This window comes from Apus apus, chromosome 4 (genome assembly GCF_020740795.1).
Source record: "Apus apus isolate bApuApu2 chromosome 4, bApuApu2.pri.cur, whole genome shotgun sequence".
NCBI lineage: Eukaryota > Metazoa > Chordata > Aves > Apodiformes > Apodidae > Apus > Apus apus.
Window position 1 is genome coordinate 56,289,808 of NC_067285.1, and position 17,510 is coordinate 56,307,317.

The following is a 17,510-nucleotide window of genomic DNA, read 5'->3' on the forward strand; positions in this document are numbered from 1 at the left end:
ACACCTAGGCAATTTCATCACCTTGTCATTTAGACTGGACCTTAACATAACCTGAGATGATGCAGGCAGGGGAAATACAACATACCACTCATTTCACTAACTCACGTGCTACATGCTGAAAAATGTTGTTATTCCTGTTGAATAACCTTGTCATGCCCATTTCTATTAAAGCTTCACAGTTTAGTCTTTGGAAGTTGCTAGTGGTGTTGAAAATTATGAAGAATTATGAAAACACTGTATGAGCTGAACTATGAGTCTCTCTGTCCTCTCACGGTCTGTTCCTGCTGTTGCTTTTGCTCACGCATGGTGGTGTAAGGCAATTAATATGAATTGAGCTTATTCGTTTTGCTCATCCCAGAAGAATGAAGTTTCATGCATGTATGCCAGACTTATTGTCTCATATACTGTAGTTCTGTTTACCCATGTTTGGAAGTTTCAGAGAGCTCATCAGAGGAAAATAGATACAGATTTTCCATTGCACAATGGAACAGGCACAATGTTAGGCCAATATTATACCTTTCACAAAAAGAATATTATACCTGTATCCCATTGTAATATCTTTGTTAGTTTAAAAACCTCAAGTCCCTCAGGGAGTGTCACAAATAATGTCCCTTTGTGCTAGATTTTTGTATCCCTGATTTAGCAGACAGATGTGAAAAAGCATGTGAAGCCAGATAACTCCCTAGTAACTACACAGCTGCAGATGTCGAAGAGTTATTCTGGCTAAGGTCAGTATTAATTTATGCTCAAAACTTTTCTTCCAGACATGCCATTTTTTGATATTATAATATATCTTACTGTTATTTTGGGCTGATCCCTCCCACATTGATCAAACTGCTTTCCCATCTGTGGCCTCTTCTAGCATAAAGTTGTAAAGCATTCAGATCCCAGTATTTGCTTTTACTGGGCAGGGGCAATAGTCTTAATTCATGGACAAAAGCAATAGTAGGTTAAAAAAATCTCAGGACAGCAGAATTTCAAGGCTTTATGGTATGTTACATACAAGAGAGTTTTCTCCCTACCTTTGTTTTGTTATTTCTGCTCAGAAGGGCAATGCATTCTTTGGGTTTTCTCAACAGGAAAAAGTTCTAGTTTATTTTTGTCACTGGCCAAATTCTAAGTGATCATGGTTTTTTTTGTTTGGTTGGTTTGTTTTGTTAATTTTTTCACTCCATTTGATCTAAACCTCTTAAAAAATCCCCACTCTGCTATGACTTCAAGTTTGGCAGAAACACAAGTTGAACTCTCTATAATATAAACAGATAGTACAAAATAAAGTGCTTTATAGTCAATTGGCCAATGGTCATTCCCTGTAGGGTAATGTGGTTGCCTAATGCTTTAACATTTGAGGTGGGCTGGGTTAGGGTAGTTTTAAAAACTATTTTTAAACTATAAACTGACCTTATTTAGCTTAAGCAAATTTAGCTTATGGGATGCCTTCTCCATAAAGGAGAAGATTAGTTTTAAAAGATTCTAGGTTAGTGAATGTCATTCAGAAGTCTTAAAGCCTCTTCTAGCATCCCTCTGAGTTTAGTAGAAGCCTTTCCACTTTTTTCAAACATCAGTGGATGCTGAAAAAGAACAAGCAGCTGGCCTTCAATGGGAAAACTTCAAAATGGTATGGTACATTATGGGCATACACCTTTTTGCTATAAACCAGTCAGCAAAGTTACAGAGCTTCTCTAACTTGGCAGTTTTAGCAGCTCTTAGCAGTTTCAGCTCAGCACCATGCTAATGAAGCTGAAGAGCTTCAGAACAGTTTGGAGCATGAGTAGAAGCAAATTGTCATCTGCACAAAATTTGTTGTTTAGATACCCAACAGATTGCCCTACATACACATTGCCCCATGCCAAATAAATCTATCACGTTAGGATGGTATCCCAGCAAATGATCTTACTGACTCTGGGAGTACAGCAAGGGGAATTTTCATGGAAAGGAACTGATTCAGGTTCAGAAAAGTGAAGGAGGGAGGGATCTGGCCTTTCCAAAATTCCAGTAAACTGTTTTGTTTTACAATCCAGGGAATATGGTTATTTTGGTCTGGGTCATCAATACACAATGTATTTACTTTTTCTTGAAATTAAAAATTTCACCCCTGAGAAAGTTCTAAGTTATCTTGAAAAAGGATAGCATTTCTCTAAAATTGAGATAGCCAGCAATTGTAAAGGATCTGACCTCTATAAAAGTCACTGGAACAATTCCCATTGATTCCTGCTGAATTAGAGTTAAGAAACAGCAGCTTTAGCTAGCTTAACTTTTAAATATTCACTTGATAGAAAGCTGTCATGTGGCATTGAACAAATAGTAAACAAAGGTTGCTAAAGTAAAAGTAGCTTGAATGACAGTCATGCTTGGTCTTCCAGCCATTTAGACTAGGGGCCTAGACAAATCATGCCATGGTTCCTCTCAGCTAATATGTCTGTATTTCTCTCCCTGGAGTGAAAGACGAAGTGGGAGCCTGATTAATGCATGTCTCACTCTGTTACGAGGCTGAAATGTAGCTGGGATGCACATCGGGAGTATTCTGGGTGCTCAAGTTAAGTTATTGTTACTGTGATCTTTGGATACAATAAACTAGCCTGTTAACCTAGTGGTTTTACTATGGTGTAGCTTTTTGGATTCTTTGGACTTCATTGTTTAAACCGGTATTTTTGCTATTAGGTATTCTTTTAAGACATTCCCTAAGTCCTCCTCAGTTTTATTAGAGTGTCTTTACTGCTTATGCCAGTGGTTGTATTCTATTCTTAGAGGTGTTACTTTGTCAATATACACTGCCATTTAAAATCACTCTTACTTATTGCCTACAGCACACATGTAATACCCAGCTCTAGTAATTTGTGGATGATCTCTCAGCAATGCTGCCAAAGTTCTAGGAAGGCTTCAGGATAGTCCCCCTTACTTGTTGGATATAGTGTTTAATGGTGAACTCTTTTCACAAATGTTTGCCACATTTTTTCATCTGTGCACCTGCTTTGGAAAGAAATCTGAAGTGGAGCCTCCCAAGACAGAGCATGCTGACTCCAGACACAGTATCTCATGAGGCAGCTGAAGAGTCAGGAACAAAAATTCCAGTCACCATGTTTTGCAGGTGCCAAATCTAAAGATTCAGCTCTCTAGCACTAAACTGCAATGTGCTACGGATCTCATGCCAGAATTAAAGTTGCCTGTTCATAGTATAGACATGTCTTTCATGTTTGAAATTATGTCTAAGGAATAACCGGAGATAAGACAGATACTGGCAAAGGGAGAGAGGAGAAGGGAATTTCTGCATTTATTAGTCATGTTATTGAAGAAAGAGGAAAGATTTTATCATATCTGTCTTGCTGAAAGCAAGGCTCTGGGTTCACAAGATCTGCTGGTAACAGTGTGTAACTGAGTTTGCTTTCATACATGTTAATGCTGGAAGGCTAACATCCCTTTCCTTACCGTAAAGAGGAAGAAAGTTCTGTCATCAAGGTCTTTGATGCATACATGCCTCTGTATTAATTAAGCTGCCAGTTGTTCTAACCATTAATAAAAGGTGAGTGGGGGGAGCACAGTGCTAATCTAAACAGGGATGGGGGGAAAGCTGTGCAATGCCTGCTCCACTGGCCCAGCCTGATGAAAGGGCTGAAGTCCTCCTAGCTACCTGCTGCTTGGTAAATGTGTACCTGCTGTTTAAAGTACCTATAATGAATGAAATAAAGACTAATGATGAGGAGAACTACAGCATTCCTACTTATGGCAAGCCCATTGATGGAAAAAAAATTACTTATTAACTAATGGGGTTTATTGTTTTACTGGTAAGAGAAGCATGGTCCCTTTAAAAGCATTGGCCTCCTTTTCTAAATGTTGTTGCTGAGCTGTGCCCCACCCCTGCATAAGCAACACCTGCATACCTGCAGGGTGCTTTCTTCTTGATAGCTTGTATACCTTGATAATATGTGTTGGTTGAGTGGTCTAGATTCACGATGTTTAGCCATTCATTGTATGAATGTAAGGACATGGATTCAACAGTTGCCAGATCCCCAGTGATGTAATAACTTACAGTGCTTCTGATACGCTTTTTGTGGCATTTGAGTTCCTGGTAGCCACTGCACTGATGAGTTTTAAAAGGAAAAAAGACCCACCCCCCCTCCAAGACACACACACGAATGTAAATCCTAGCAAGATAAATACAAAACCATTCTGGATAGCTCGGCACTGTGGGAGCTGTAAGCAACAGTTTTCTCAACAGACTGATAGTGTTTCAGAGCCGTTTCTCAGTGTTGACTGACTGCCTAGGAGGTATGTTAAGCTAAATTGGGGGTCTGTGCAATTGCTTTGAATACAGAAATGAGTAACATGTCCAGGAATCCTCAAAGTACAGATCCTATGGGGTCAGAGGAAGCCTGGCAGATTTTGAGGAGTGAGGCATTTGGGGGTGATACAATATTCAAGGCTTCCAGAAATATTTCCTGGCTGTGTATAGGTTCATTGCTCTAAGAAGAAATAGTTAACTTGCAGAAAAAAATGAAGAAGATAATATTCTTTGCCTCTAGACAGGAATGCTGTGGAAGTTATACAAGGGAAGAGGCGGTTGCTCTCAGGAGCAGTGGGTTTACCAAGAGGCTTAAGGCTACTTACAGCCATTTCTGTTTCTCACCAGTAGTGTGGAAGGGGTGTGAGCAGAGCAGTGCTGCTGCACTCTGATGGTTATCTGCTTCTGGTAAGAGCCACCAGAGTAGAGGAAGCATCCTCCCACAGGTATTTTGGGTCCTCTGGCACACTCAGCATACAGGCAGTGTACAGATAGATTAAGGTCACATTTTCCTTGATCAGTGGAGGAATGGCGAACTGAAGGCCTTTGCATTTTCAGTTTTTTACACATTTAAAGTGTAAATGGGGTAAATAAGATACTCCTTTAAAAAAATGAACGAGATCTTCATTACATGGGAAGGCAAGAGAGACTGAACAAAATGTTAGGAGTGAGACCAGGGAGGTAAATCCATGGAAGAGAAAAATAATTGTAGAGCATAGGCAGAATGTAAGCTGCAAAAGAGGCAGAGGAGAAACAAATGTGGGGCTTACTGGGTTAGGACAGCAGGAGGCCAGGAGATGATTGGCAGAGAAAAAATGAAGGCATGTGCGTGCCCACGAGAAGGAGCTGCACAAATACCAGCTGTGGAGGAGCTGCTCTTCCCATGCTTTAAAGGATCAAAGGGCAAACATGGTATTTCAGTCTATGTTTGTATAGTGCATAATGCATTGCAATTCCAGTCCTGATTACTTTTAAAAGAGAGAGTAGACACAATCAAAAACCATCACATACAGGCCTCAGTAGGAAAGACAAGACAAGGACTTGGCAAACCACCGACTGATATAGTCTGTCACTCCTTATTTTGTTCCCAGTTATGCATCATAAAACTAATTAGTGGCATACTGTGGAACTGAGGTAATTAAGACTTAGACCTCTGTGCATCTTCTTCAGCTAATTTTAAACCCAACTACAGTGTTTTGGTACATTTCCTTTTTGTAAATAGTGCCACTGTATTCAACCTCTCCCTTGCCTGTTATTTTACATTTGCACAGTGTCACTGCCATTAGTAGGGCTCCTGTCAGTGCAGCACAATGGCTGGAGATTTCTCAGCGTAGACATGCTGCCGGTTGTTTTACAGTCCCTGCCTGGGGTAGGTGGGAGCAGTATGCAGATTCTGCCCCACATGCTTCACATGAAGGACCTCACTTGTGTGCAGATTGAGAGCTGAGCTGCACTGGAAAAACTTCAAGGATGACAGACAGGTCTGGAAAATCAAATCAGCTTTAAAGAGAAAGACACAAGATTCAGCTGGCTCCGCATTGATAACAAGAATTTACAAACACTAGATCACGAGAACTGCACCATGCAGGGATAATTGCCTTTTATAAATGGCACTGTATTAAGGAGGAGACCAGTGATCTGTCTTTAACATGATTATACACCACAAATCAACGATAAGGCAGGCATTGCTTCTCTGATTCACTTTCGTCAAAGATGTATGAACACAAGGCAAAGAAAAACAAAAGTCAAAACAAAGCAAGCATATAATATGCGGATGCTTTTCAGCCTAAAAAAAAAAAAAGTTAAATTATATATAGAAATTAATTCCTATGTAGACTGATAAACCGATACCTCTAGCAATACAATCACAGAGAGAATGTGAGGTTTATAAATATTTGGTCCTTAGTGTTTACTCTGTAGCATCCCGCATCACACAGCATGCAAGAGATATTCTACTGTGAGAGAGATAGGAGAGCAGAGACCTGGCCACGTGTCATTAGCAGAATCCTCATAAGCACTTTCCTTTTGAGCCAGTGGTGTCATTTTGGTGTCCTGGCTAAATTTCAGTTTGATTAGTTCCATTCTGACTACTGAATTTCCCAAGAAGCATAGTTGTCATTGCCTTTAACTATTTGGAGATAAAAATTTGCATATATTATTTTAGCATGACAGTTGCACTTAAAGTTCTAGATGCATATTGTGTTTTGCAGGCAAAGAAAAAGATACAGGTTTTGCAGCAAGGAGCTTAAAATCCACATAAGGATGAAACCACATTAGAACAGCATGTAGGGAAATTAGCTGAGGTAAAGGTTGGTAAGTGGGAGTGTGAATGAATGGGAAATGTGCATGTAAAGGAAAAGGAGTGTATCCATAAAGCGATAGATCTTATCATTTGCTTTATTTTGCATATGTCTTCCTAGAAAGTTCTCATGATATCTGCAGTCTTAAAGGAATTTAAATTTCTTGCTTTTAGTGCCCTAGTATTGAAAAGCTTTAAAATGGGTTATTGCAGAGAGAGGGCTACCAGGATCTAGAAACCAAACCAGCTCCTTTTCTCCATTCATGTTTCCTCTGAAAATGCCGTGTCCACAAGCAAAGTCAAGAATGATTTATTTAATTAATCAAAAGGCATGATTTTATTTCTCATCTAAAAAAAGAGAAATATGGTCCCAGGAGTACAGTGCTCCTTCTACCTGACAAACTAGGCACCTGTTTTAGGTACCTCAGACATCTGGGAATCTAGCCTAAAAATTGGGACTTAGCCTTAGCAGTTTTGTCAGCTGAATCCTAAATCCAAATTCTAAACTGTTCCTTACAGCATCTGTGTTTTCCCTAGAGTGTATCTCATCTGAACACTGACCAAGCTTGACCTATTTTCTTCAAGATCTGATGAGATCACAGTGCAAGCCTGTCTAACTGCAGGTTATAAATTGTTGTACTCCTCCAGCTGGTCGCTGGCTGACAAGTGTCTGCTTTGCTTAACCAGGCTGACAGAGTCTCTCGGTGCGGTCCTCCAGGTGCTGAAGGCCGTAGGCACATGAGCAGCTCCGAGCTGTAGGATTCACATACTGTGCGACTGGGCTTTGCAGAAGCTGGACCAACTGTGCATTGACTGTAAGGCCACTTTCAGGTTGCAGTTTTTCAGCCAGAGTGAGACAGCTTTGCTATCTCTTGCTATTTGCAGTTTTTGGGGGGCCTTCTGTGGTGGTGTCCATACTGAACACTCAATCCTTGTCTTTAAAGTTGGTAATTTCAGCCATCCAGATAAAATGCTTTACAGTGAGAATGATTTTATACCTGATTGTCTGAAGAGGAAAACGGGTGCCTTAATTTTGCACAGCTGTATTTTTTTTCTCCTCCAATTTGAAGAGCCATTGACTGTGCTATTTAGAAAACTGTTTTCTTAAGTGTTGGTAAGCCATGTAGTCCTTTCCCTTCTCACTGACACCTCCTGCAACAGCAGTATCTCTGGATATGTGTAGTATGCTCTGATCCTTTGAGCTATATTATTACTGGACTGAGATCATCACTTGTAATTCAGGATGACCACTACTTCCTACATTGAGACTATATTGATTTTATGTGTTTAGAACTTCATCAAACACTAATTGTCCTCAGTGTGTGCTTCAGGCAGAATATGTGTAGAAAATGGCAGTGAAACAGTTCAAGCATTTCTGAAAACAGGAAAAAATAATAACTACTTGATTTGCCAGGGCTGAAAATATTAGAGAACTTATTTTTGAGAGGCTCGAGTGCTCCTGTCCACTCAGGAATAGACATGAAAGGAAATACATACTTTGTGCCAACAGATGACCTATGAGCTGTAAGCCAGCCTCAGTTAAGTCTCAGTTTTGCAACTAAATATTGCAAAAAAGTTTTCATAATGGCCAGCTGGAGCATGAACCTGGGGAGAAAACAAAACAGCTCTCCATTACTTGATGACTATTCTTGCTGTTCATTGAATGAGACAGGGTCTTTAGGAAGGAACATGTATAAGCATGCAATCAAAGACAGGTACCAGAATGCACCCAAATTGAATACTTAACTAAGATTATACCAACAACCCTAGTTTTGATCAACTTTTAAATGTTTAACAATTGTGTGTGAGCACAATTCTGTCTTTTGAAGAGTCAGCTGATAATTTTTGTTGGGAGCCTTGCAATTCTTTAGCCTCTGTTTGTTCATGAACAGCAAAAGGCAACAGTTTTTTTTGTTTTTACCATATTAATGCAGTGTCCAACAACTGCTTTTTCTAATACACAGTGATCACATTAGCTCACTTAATTCCTCAGTTCTATCATGCTTTCTCCTCCCCTTCTGTTCCTCACCAGTGAGTCCTGCTCCTGTTCTTAGTGTAGTTCTAAAACTATGCTTGCAGTTGTGCTCAAAATTAAAGTATTTTTCCTTGGTTAAAAAAATCCCAACAACTCCCTAAGTCTACTGGACTTTCATAACAATTTTAAACTGGCTGAAGCAAACAACACTATCAAAAAGATAAGTTTCACCCTTTCTCCCACCTGAGTCCTGCTCCTGCAGAGGATCAGCACAAGGATTTGGACAACCACGAAATGAACCATGTCAGGGAACTGATCCAAATTAAAAAAGAGATTGGCTCCTGAAACATTTGTTTTCCCCAGCCAGATCAGTTCCCTTGGCCTGTTCAGTTTGCAGCTGCATCAACAACTGTGCCAGCACAAAGGGGGTGGGTGACATGGGGTTAGGGATGCACAGCCGTTGTGGAGGAGGAAGGGTGGGACTGCTTTACTGCTGACTTACACAGCCAAGAATGACTGACACTGGACTCAGGCAATGTGACTTAGACTTGCACCAGTTTACAAAAATTGAAAAGAAGTTTCTAAATTACTTGAGATACATACCATTTATATGGGGAATAAAAACAAGACATGATGCCTTTTTCTTTCATGTTTTCAGTCATTATATAAAATAGGCTGAGTATTTTGTCCAAAATATAATTTAAAAAATAGAAGGTATGCATTTAGATGCAGTATGTGTGATTTTGTTAGTCTCCCAATGGTATAATATAGTTGACTCCTCTTTGGGTATAAAGCCTGTATCCAGACAATTGCCATGGTTTGCCCAGCCTTCAGCCATGACCACAATCCTGTGTGGCAAGGTGTGACACACAGCCACTCGCATGGCACCAGTCATTAGTGCACTGGTTGTACAGCCAGTGCAACTGAGTGATGAAATAGTAAGAGCTCAGGATTGCCAAACCACCTTTAATTTCTTTTCTCATAGAGTTATTAGCTTTAATTTTTTATCTGCCACCTGCCTGAATAAATTTTAATATATCATTCTCTGGTGGTTTTTGCAACAAGATGTAACTGGGACAAGGACTGTAAGAACTTGAAAACAGTAATTAAAATGGGAGATAAGATTAATCTTAGCGGTGTCTTCCAAGAAACCAGTAATAGAGCTAGGTTATTCCAGTTATGTAAATTTTTTTAAGCTTAGTGACTGAAGAAAAAAATAATTTAAAAAGAACCAATAATGTTTGGTTACATGGAGTACATTATCTCTTACTGAAGTAATAGCCAGGAGAAAGTAAAACTACCTTCAAAAATGTCTACATGGATGCATGTAAGATCCAAAGGGAGAATTCCATTCTCTTCAAAGTTCAATACTGGTGCAGTTCAGTGGGCAGGAATACTGTGCTTTGTGGCAGCATGGGATCAGCATTCAGAATAGAGTGCAACCTCCCTTCTTTACCAGCAATGTAGTATTTTTGGAGCAGAAGCTTTATGTTAGAGTCTATAGCAAAAGCAACCAATAAAGGAGATAAGGGAATGCGCTGCTTAGCACTTTGTTTCGGCCCAAACCTTTTGGATTCATAACTTCTAATAAGGATCTTGGCAGCTTTAGCTGGGTACATTAATCTTAGGAAAGTAATGAATTTTGATCTGGATCCCATTATCTCAAGGGTGGAAAAGATGAATGTCTACTCAATCTGATCAAAGACCTTTCTGGCAGATTTACAGCAGAAACCTTATTTAGTTTAACAGGGAAATACATGTAATAACCTTGCAAAATTATCAGTTCCACATTTATTCTATATAAATCCCACTTAATCATGGTGGGACAGTTCAGGAAGAACTTCTAAGAGTGAAATGGGTTCTTTGTTCTTTTGCATATGAGAGTGAGTCAGGAAACTAAGGCAGGTCCCAAGTAGACAAACTCATGAAGGGTTCATTCTAGAAAATGGCTGGACACACCAAAGCATGACTATAGAGAGCCCTCATAACACAGCTTCTGTCTTCAAGGCCTTTCACAACTTAATTCCTCTTTCTTTGTGTGTAACCTCTACAATGCCAGCACAAAGCTTCTCTTTGGTGAGGGGAAACCGAATCTTGGCATTCAAGGACAAGGATGAATCAACTTCTGGCATAAAACTGCTGACTTGGGCTTCCACTGGGGGATGCAGAAATCACTTCTGTGAGGATGGCACCAAAAGAGTTCCCCCAAGCACCAGCTTCTTTAAATAGCTCAAGGTACCAGCACCCTGATAATTCTGCATCCCCATTAAAGTGCTGGTGATAGGTCTCTCTGGTCAACCCCAGTCAGCCCTGGGCAGGTGCTTGGGGCTGCTGAGGCTGCTGCACTTCCACTGCTGGGGAGCAGGGGAGTTAGAAGGGAGAGAGGTGGCGGGGAAGGAGAGCAGCCCCAACTGCATCACCCCAGCTTCCCACTGCTGCTCGCAGAGCGCTCAGCAGCGCAGGTGGGCAGTAAAGAGGGTGGGCAGGAGGGCCACTGGGCCCTCTTTAATGGGGACAGGTGAGCAGCTCTACTGCTGCAATAATTTTGCTGCCTCGTTCAGTCTGCCTCTGGAGGCCACAGTTGAGTCAGCCCATGCCATCATGCCACTTCTGCTGTGGTGCAGGACTGAAGTATTGGAACTAGCTCAAACACAAGTGACTTTCTTGACAGTGGAAATCAGCTATGAACTCTGTGCCACTGTGGCTAGACAAGTCCTTATCTCCAGATGGGTTTGGAAAGCCAAACACAGCTCTGCACTGTTAGGATGACCTCCTAAAAATACTCCTTACCTTCTCCCACATGCTGTCTTCTGCCTGAGGCTTCTTTCCCAAACAGATTTGTGTAGTTGCTAAACAGTCTGTATCCTATTTTAATAATGCTGAGGTGGGAGGCTTGTTTAATACTTCACATATTCAAAGAAGAAGCAGACAACCCACGAAGGATGGAGGTTGATATATTTTACTAGCCAGCCCAGGAAAGAAGGAAATAATGAAATCAACTATCCTAAGAAAGTTACTCTTCCTGACAGAGCTGCCTCTTCTCTCTGAAAATACTCTTGGTATTTTCCCACGCTAGGGCAAAACTGTAATGGCTGAAAATTACTCCAGTGCTTTTAATGTAAATAATAAACCATGTGTTTGATACAATTTAATTATCCGTGAAACTTTACTTTCTGGCAGAAACCTACCATACATAAAGGTGAAGCAAAGTTACTGGGTTTGGAGCTACACTGTCTCCAGAAGGCACTCTTTATCCCTGGAACCTCTTGAATAAAAAAGATGAAGCCTGGCTGAGGTTAACAAGAAATACTAGGTCATAATTTGCATACAAACTCTGATTTTAGAGAAAGACTCAAAGTAGTAGCAATATTAATAGTAGTATTTAATAAATATTTGTTACATAATATAATAGTATAAAATATACAGCATAATTAATATCTTTTAGCACTCTGCCTTCTGGTAAGCTGTTTCTGAGACAGATTTTAAAGGTGATTAGGCAGATGCTTGGTGAAATGTTAAAAAGTGTCTGTCAGATTAAAGAGTCCTTTGAGAATCTTACTAGAAGTTTATCTGTATAAGTACCCCAACTCCATTAAAATTCAGGTTCACAGACCTTACGACTGATGGCATCATTGGATCGTACACCTCATCTGATAAGTCAGTTTTTTTACAGAAGTGGGTTTTTCTCTTTCTTCATTGCCCCAGCCTCACAGCCTGTTTCCCTTGCACCAGTCTGAATGATCATGTAGTTGCAGAGTTAAAAAAAAAAAGAAAAAGAAAAAAAAGTTCTCAATTGCCTCTTGAGATAGCAGTTATTTACCCAATGCAGAGGAGGAACACTGTTGTAGGAGTAACATCAAGCTAGATACCCAGTTGTACATGTCCCTCAGCTCTCCTTCTTCCAGTTTCCTCATGTTACTCCAAAAAGCTAGGCAGATGCTAATGATGTTTAATTAGGGTATATTAAAAGTAGCTGATGGAGTTAGAGGTGGTGAATGTACAAGTAAAATACCACTGATACTACTCAGAAAGTAAGGGGTTTGGACAGTCAGCTACGAGTTCAAGATCCTAAACTGGGCATCAGACTTGTAAGTTTTGACTCGACCGTGTACCAAAACAATGTGGCCAGGGAAGCCTCATGGTAGGTTAGGCCATGGCACACTGTTCCTGCTTGCCCTCTGGTCTTCTCACACAACTGATCTGGCTGAAGCCAGTTCTAACCAGCTCTCTCCAGAGCAACCATTCTGGTTATTAAACATCAGCAAAAGGCCATACTAGGCTGTTTTATAGCCCTTTTTAGGTAAAGGAGCATATTAATGTGATCTTCCCCAAGCCTCAATATAAGTAGAAAATAATTTGTTCTCTCATGCTGAAGCAAACGAACCAGTCAAACCAAGCAACAACAAAAGCGGTAAAAAAGTGGTTCTAACAAGACACCTGACGAAGTGCAGTGCTTCACTAATTATCTTCCTGTCATATCTGTTTAGTGTGAATCATGCACTGAACAGATACTTGACCAACGAGGAGCCAGTGGATGGAGTTTGCTGCCCACCCCAGTACTGCCAAGTCAGCCTGAAGACCTTGGGCACACGTAAGGCCTTCTCCATGTATTTCTTGGGGTGAGACTGGATCACCAAGACTGCCAAGCTCTTGACCCAGGACACCTGGCCCTATTTGAGCACTACCACCGTACAAAAAAACAGCAGCAGTCTCATGTTTTGTACCTTGCTTGTAAATATCTCCATTACATTGACAAAAGACATGTCAGTTTGTCTTGAGATAAAACTTGACCAGTTGTATCTGCAGCCCAGTGCTGCAACATATCTGAGCGTGATTGCATAACAAAAGTTTATTTGCTAACTGTAATTGCATTCAGTACAACCACAAAATACATGTTAAAGCTGATTACCAAAGTTCACTCATCTTGAATCGTTTAAGGTTCAAAACTTAAGTAGTAAAATACTAAGTTCATTCCAGGCTTCCCCCATCAGTATTAGGGCCTCATCCTGTGTAGGAGTTCCTCGCTACACTTCTGTTGAATGCTACCTAAGAACCTAGTACAATCTACCTGCTTGCAGTTTATGTAGTGTTTATGTGACAAAGAAATGGATTAATTTTAGACGATACAGTTAGAAAGAAGTGCTGATAACCTCACAGCCATAAAACTGGGTAATTTTTATTGCTGCTGTCATGGCTCTTCTGTGATCTTGGGCAAGCTACATAATATAATATTTTGCCATGGAGAAACATCTTGCACTTGTTACTTCGTATCTCCTTTCAGGAACAATGATGGAGTAAAAGCCAAATACAAAAGTTCAGTCTTACTCACATTAGGACTCCTCTGACTCCTGTCAAGCTAGTGGGCAAGAGACTGACCGTTCCTCACGTGGGCTGCAGACCTATAGCTAGATCCATTGTTGAGGTCCCAGCTCACTGCAGAGGAGTTGGACTAGATGACCGTCAAAGTCCTCTTCCAAACCAAACCATTCTGTGACTGTGCAGATGCTTCCAGATTCAAGCAGAGTTCAAGTTCATTTTGGGGGACCACAGGGGTGACACTTCATTACTATATATCTGATTGCACAAGAAGCTGCGTACACTTCTAACAGGTTTACCTGCATGAATTAGAGGAGTAGCTGCAAGAGCACCTATGGCCAGGATGAGGTTCACGCACAAAGCACCCAGGGATAAAGGGTGGCCTGTTATTGGAAGGTATTATATCCATTGCTTCAATATTAAGAACAGATGAAGTCTGGGGTTGAATCACCTGTAAGCAAGGGGCAGGATGAAATTCAGTTCAATCAGAGGGAATTAACTTTAACTGCAAATCTCACAGAATTCGGAGCTTTCCTCAGAGCCCTCAGCAGCGCCCCAGCGGGTGCAGAGACGCCTTTTAACACTCCGAGGAGCGAACGCGGCGGAGGCCGGGCCCTCGGGGCCAGGATCCCGGGATGGAGCGGGGGGAGGGATGAGCGCAGCCACCCCAGCCTCGCCCCGCTCCCGCGGCGGGGCGGTCGTTTGGAGAGGATCCCTTGCCGGGCCGGTGGCTGGAGCGTGTGAGTGCGGGTGTGTGCGTGTGTGTATGTGAGTGTGAGTGCGTGCGTGTGCGCAGCGCTGGCAGCGGGGCAGCGGCGGCTGGGCGGCTCCGACTGCCTGACGCCAGCCAGACCAGATCAATCCAGGCGCGGAGGCAGCGGCAGCGCGGGGCTGCCCGCCGGCAGCGGCGAGCGGAGCACACACCCTCCGCTCCCCTTCCCCGCCCCTCCGGCTGCCCCGGCCCCCCCTCATCTCCCCGGCCCCCCTCGCGGTTCGGCAGCCGGTAACAACTTCGCGTCCCTTCCTCGCCTCTCCTCGCCGCCCCCGCCGGGAGACCGTGCCTGCGCAGCCCCGCCGCCCTCCTCCTCCTGCTCCCCCGCGCTGGTCCCGGGGCAGGGTGCGAGGGCCCCGCTCCGGGCCGGGGAGAGCGGCTCTTCCGCGCCGCGCGGGGAGCGCAAGGCGGCTCCGCTCCCCGCCTCTCCTCCCGGCATGATGGCGTCCCTCCGGCAGCCCGGGGAGCGCCCGCGGCCGCTGCCCCCCTGCTCGCTCCCGCCTCCAAGTTCGTGGGTAGGTGCCGCGTCGGGCCCGGCGGGAGGGAGAGAGAGCCCTTTCCCGGCGGGAGGGAGGGAGAGCCCTTTCCCGGCGGGAAGCCGCCCTCCGCCTCGGCGAGCCCTGTGCCGGGGTCGCGGCCGCCGCCCGGCCCCGTTCCCATTGTGCGCCCCGCGGGGGGACGGGCCGAGCCCCGGCCGGACGGGGCAAGTGCCCCTTTGGGTTGTTTTTTTTTTTGCGGGTTTTTGCCTCGGCCGATCCGTATCCCTCTCTGTTTAATGCTTTTTCCCCCCTCCTTCCTTCCTTTCTTTCTTTCCGCAGCCCCTCTCCCCGCTTTTTTTTTTTTTTTTTTTTTTAATGACAATTTTCTGCTTAGAGGTCAAGGAAAGTTCACTTAATTTTTTTTCCCCCTCTCTGTTAGAAGGTTTAGATGCATGAGATTTTCTTATTAATTTAGCTTCTTTATATATTTGGGCTCTACAGCCAAATAATCGTATCCTGAATATAGATGTTTGAAGGTTATTAAAATTTACTGGTGTGGAAATACTCAGTCATGCATTCGAAAGGATCTGGGCCAAATTCTGACTTCTTTTTTTTGTAAACTGAAGTCTGGGAGTTCTGAGTGAGGAAGGGTTGCTCTGCTTTTTCTTTCGTTAGTAAATCAATCTGAAGAAGAGAAGAGGTCTGACCTTACAATCTGTTTTTATAGCTTATTGATGTATTTTAGGTAAAAATTATGCTTGCTGCATGTAAAAAAAGATAAAATATAATAGTTTTACGTGGGGAAGAGGTATAGTTAAAAACCAAGCAGGAAGGAGTACTAAGTAGCTGTGTATTTCAAATACAAGAAAATGGAAAACATAATTTCATGAAATATGTCAGTGTTGAATGGATGTCAGTGTTTAAAGGTACTGCATCTTGAAACGAACATGCTTAGGAATAAGCTGTGTTTCAGACGTGTCATAGCTGATAGTTCAAATCTCTGCACACAGAGAAGTCAAAATGAGAAAACTTTCTTTAATCTTTTCCCCCATTAGTTATATGGGATTTTAAGCAGCACTCAAGAATCAGTCTAAAACCTGAAGCTAACCCAGTCTGCAGACACCATTTTTCTTTGCAGGTGTGTGTCTGTGATTCTGCGAGCCTTCGTGTGGCTGACTGTCTGCACCTTATCCTGTCAAACAATAGCAGCAAATCGTGGGGAAACCTGAGGTTTTAACGTCAGCTTAATTTTTTCTTTTACTTGTCAGTAATTACTCTGCTGAATTATGGGAGGTGAATTAGTTGGTTGCAACTGATTAATACTAATTTTATTTTTCCATTGAACTGGAGAGCAGTACGATGAAGCTTTTTAGAGGTTCTTACTGGATTTTGCTGCAAGTTTTGAGTGCTCGCTTCTTTACTGTGACTGGGAGAGCATCAGTATGAAAGATACCTAGCCCTTTTTGAAGTTCTTGCTTTGGTCTTAGGGATGAAATCTTGCAGTTTGCTTCAGGCTGTGAGTAGGTGCTTAAGAGAAATTTTCCTTAATTCGGGTGATCCAGAAGACTTCCACAGCTACCAGCGATTATCAGTTCAAGGCATGATCAGGTTACCCTAAGGGTAGGGATTTGTCCTTGCTTTGGTTTTGACCCCATCAACCGTTGGGTATGTAACCAAATACATTTTTTCCTTCTCTGTCCTGTTCAACTTGTCTTTTTGTGTACCCTTGAAGATGCGATGATACATTTTAGAAAAGTGACTGAATAAACACACAGAGATCTTTCTGTTTCTGTATAAATATTAACTATCAAATCAAATGTCTGAAAGCTGATGAGTTTAGTGTTTGCTTTTCCTCTGTTTGAACACAAAGTAAAGAGTTGAACATAAAGAAAAGCAACACAAAGGTTAATAAAAGTACTGCTTGTGTTTCTGAATACTGGGAGCTATTCAGATTAAACTATGAGTTTTGTTGCTTGGTATAAAGATTTAAATTTTAAAAATAAAGGGGTTGTTACCTTTTTTTCTAAATTGTAGCATGAATGCTGTGCATATTACATATAGCCAGTGTTCTGCTCTAGGAAGCCCAAGTTGTGTGTGTAAAATAAAAGCTCATTTGAGTAGTCTTACAAGCCTAATGGAGGCATCATCTCAGCTTTATAAATAATGTAAGTTGTGCATAATGTGGAGTCCCTAGAGACTGCAGAGAAAGCATCATTACCAGCCTTTTCAACCTGCTGGAGATCTTAAATTGATTTACAGCACTGAACTGGTGCAAAATGATACATCAGGATGACATGGGGTCAACCTGTAAAAGTCTATGATGTGAGCCCGTTAGTTCAGTCATCATAATTAAACCATATTATGAGGGCAGCAAAGCAAGTGTCTGTGAC

The 17,510-nt window shown here is 42.1% G+C and overlaps 1 protein-coding gene across 2 annotated transcripts in view; it reads left to right on the forward strand.

Moving 5' to 3' along the window:
- SMAD1 (SMAD family member 1) overlaps positions 1–17,510 on the forward strand; it is a 112,654-nt gene that overhangs the window by 45,171 nt on the left and 49,973 nt on the right. Inside the window, exon 1 of one of the 2 annotated variants that reach the window (XM_051618187.1) lies at positions 14,869–15,156. The exons of the other annotated variant lie outside the window; for it this stretch is intronic. The gene's annotated coding sequence lies outside the window, so the exon portion shown is untranslated. Of the gene's footprint in view, positions 1–14,868; positions 15,157–17,510 lie in introns of those variants that run through there. 2 annotated transcript variants of the gene reach the window in all.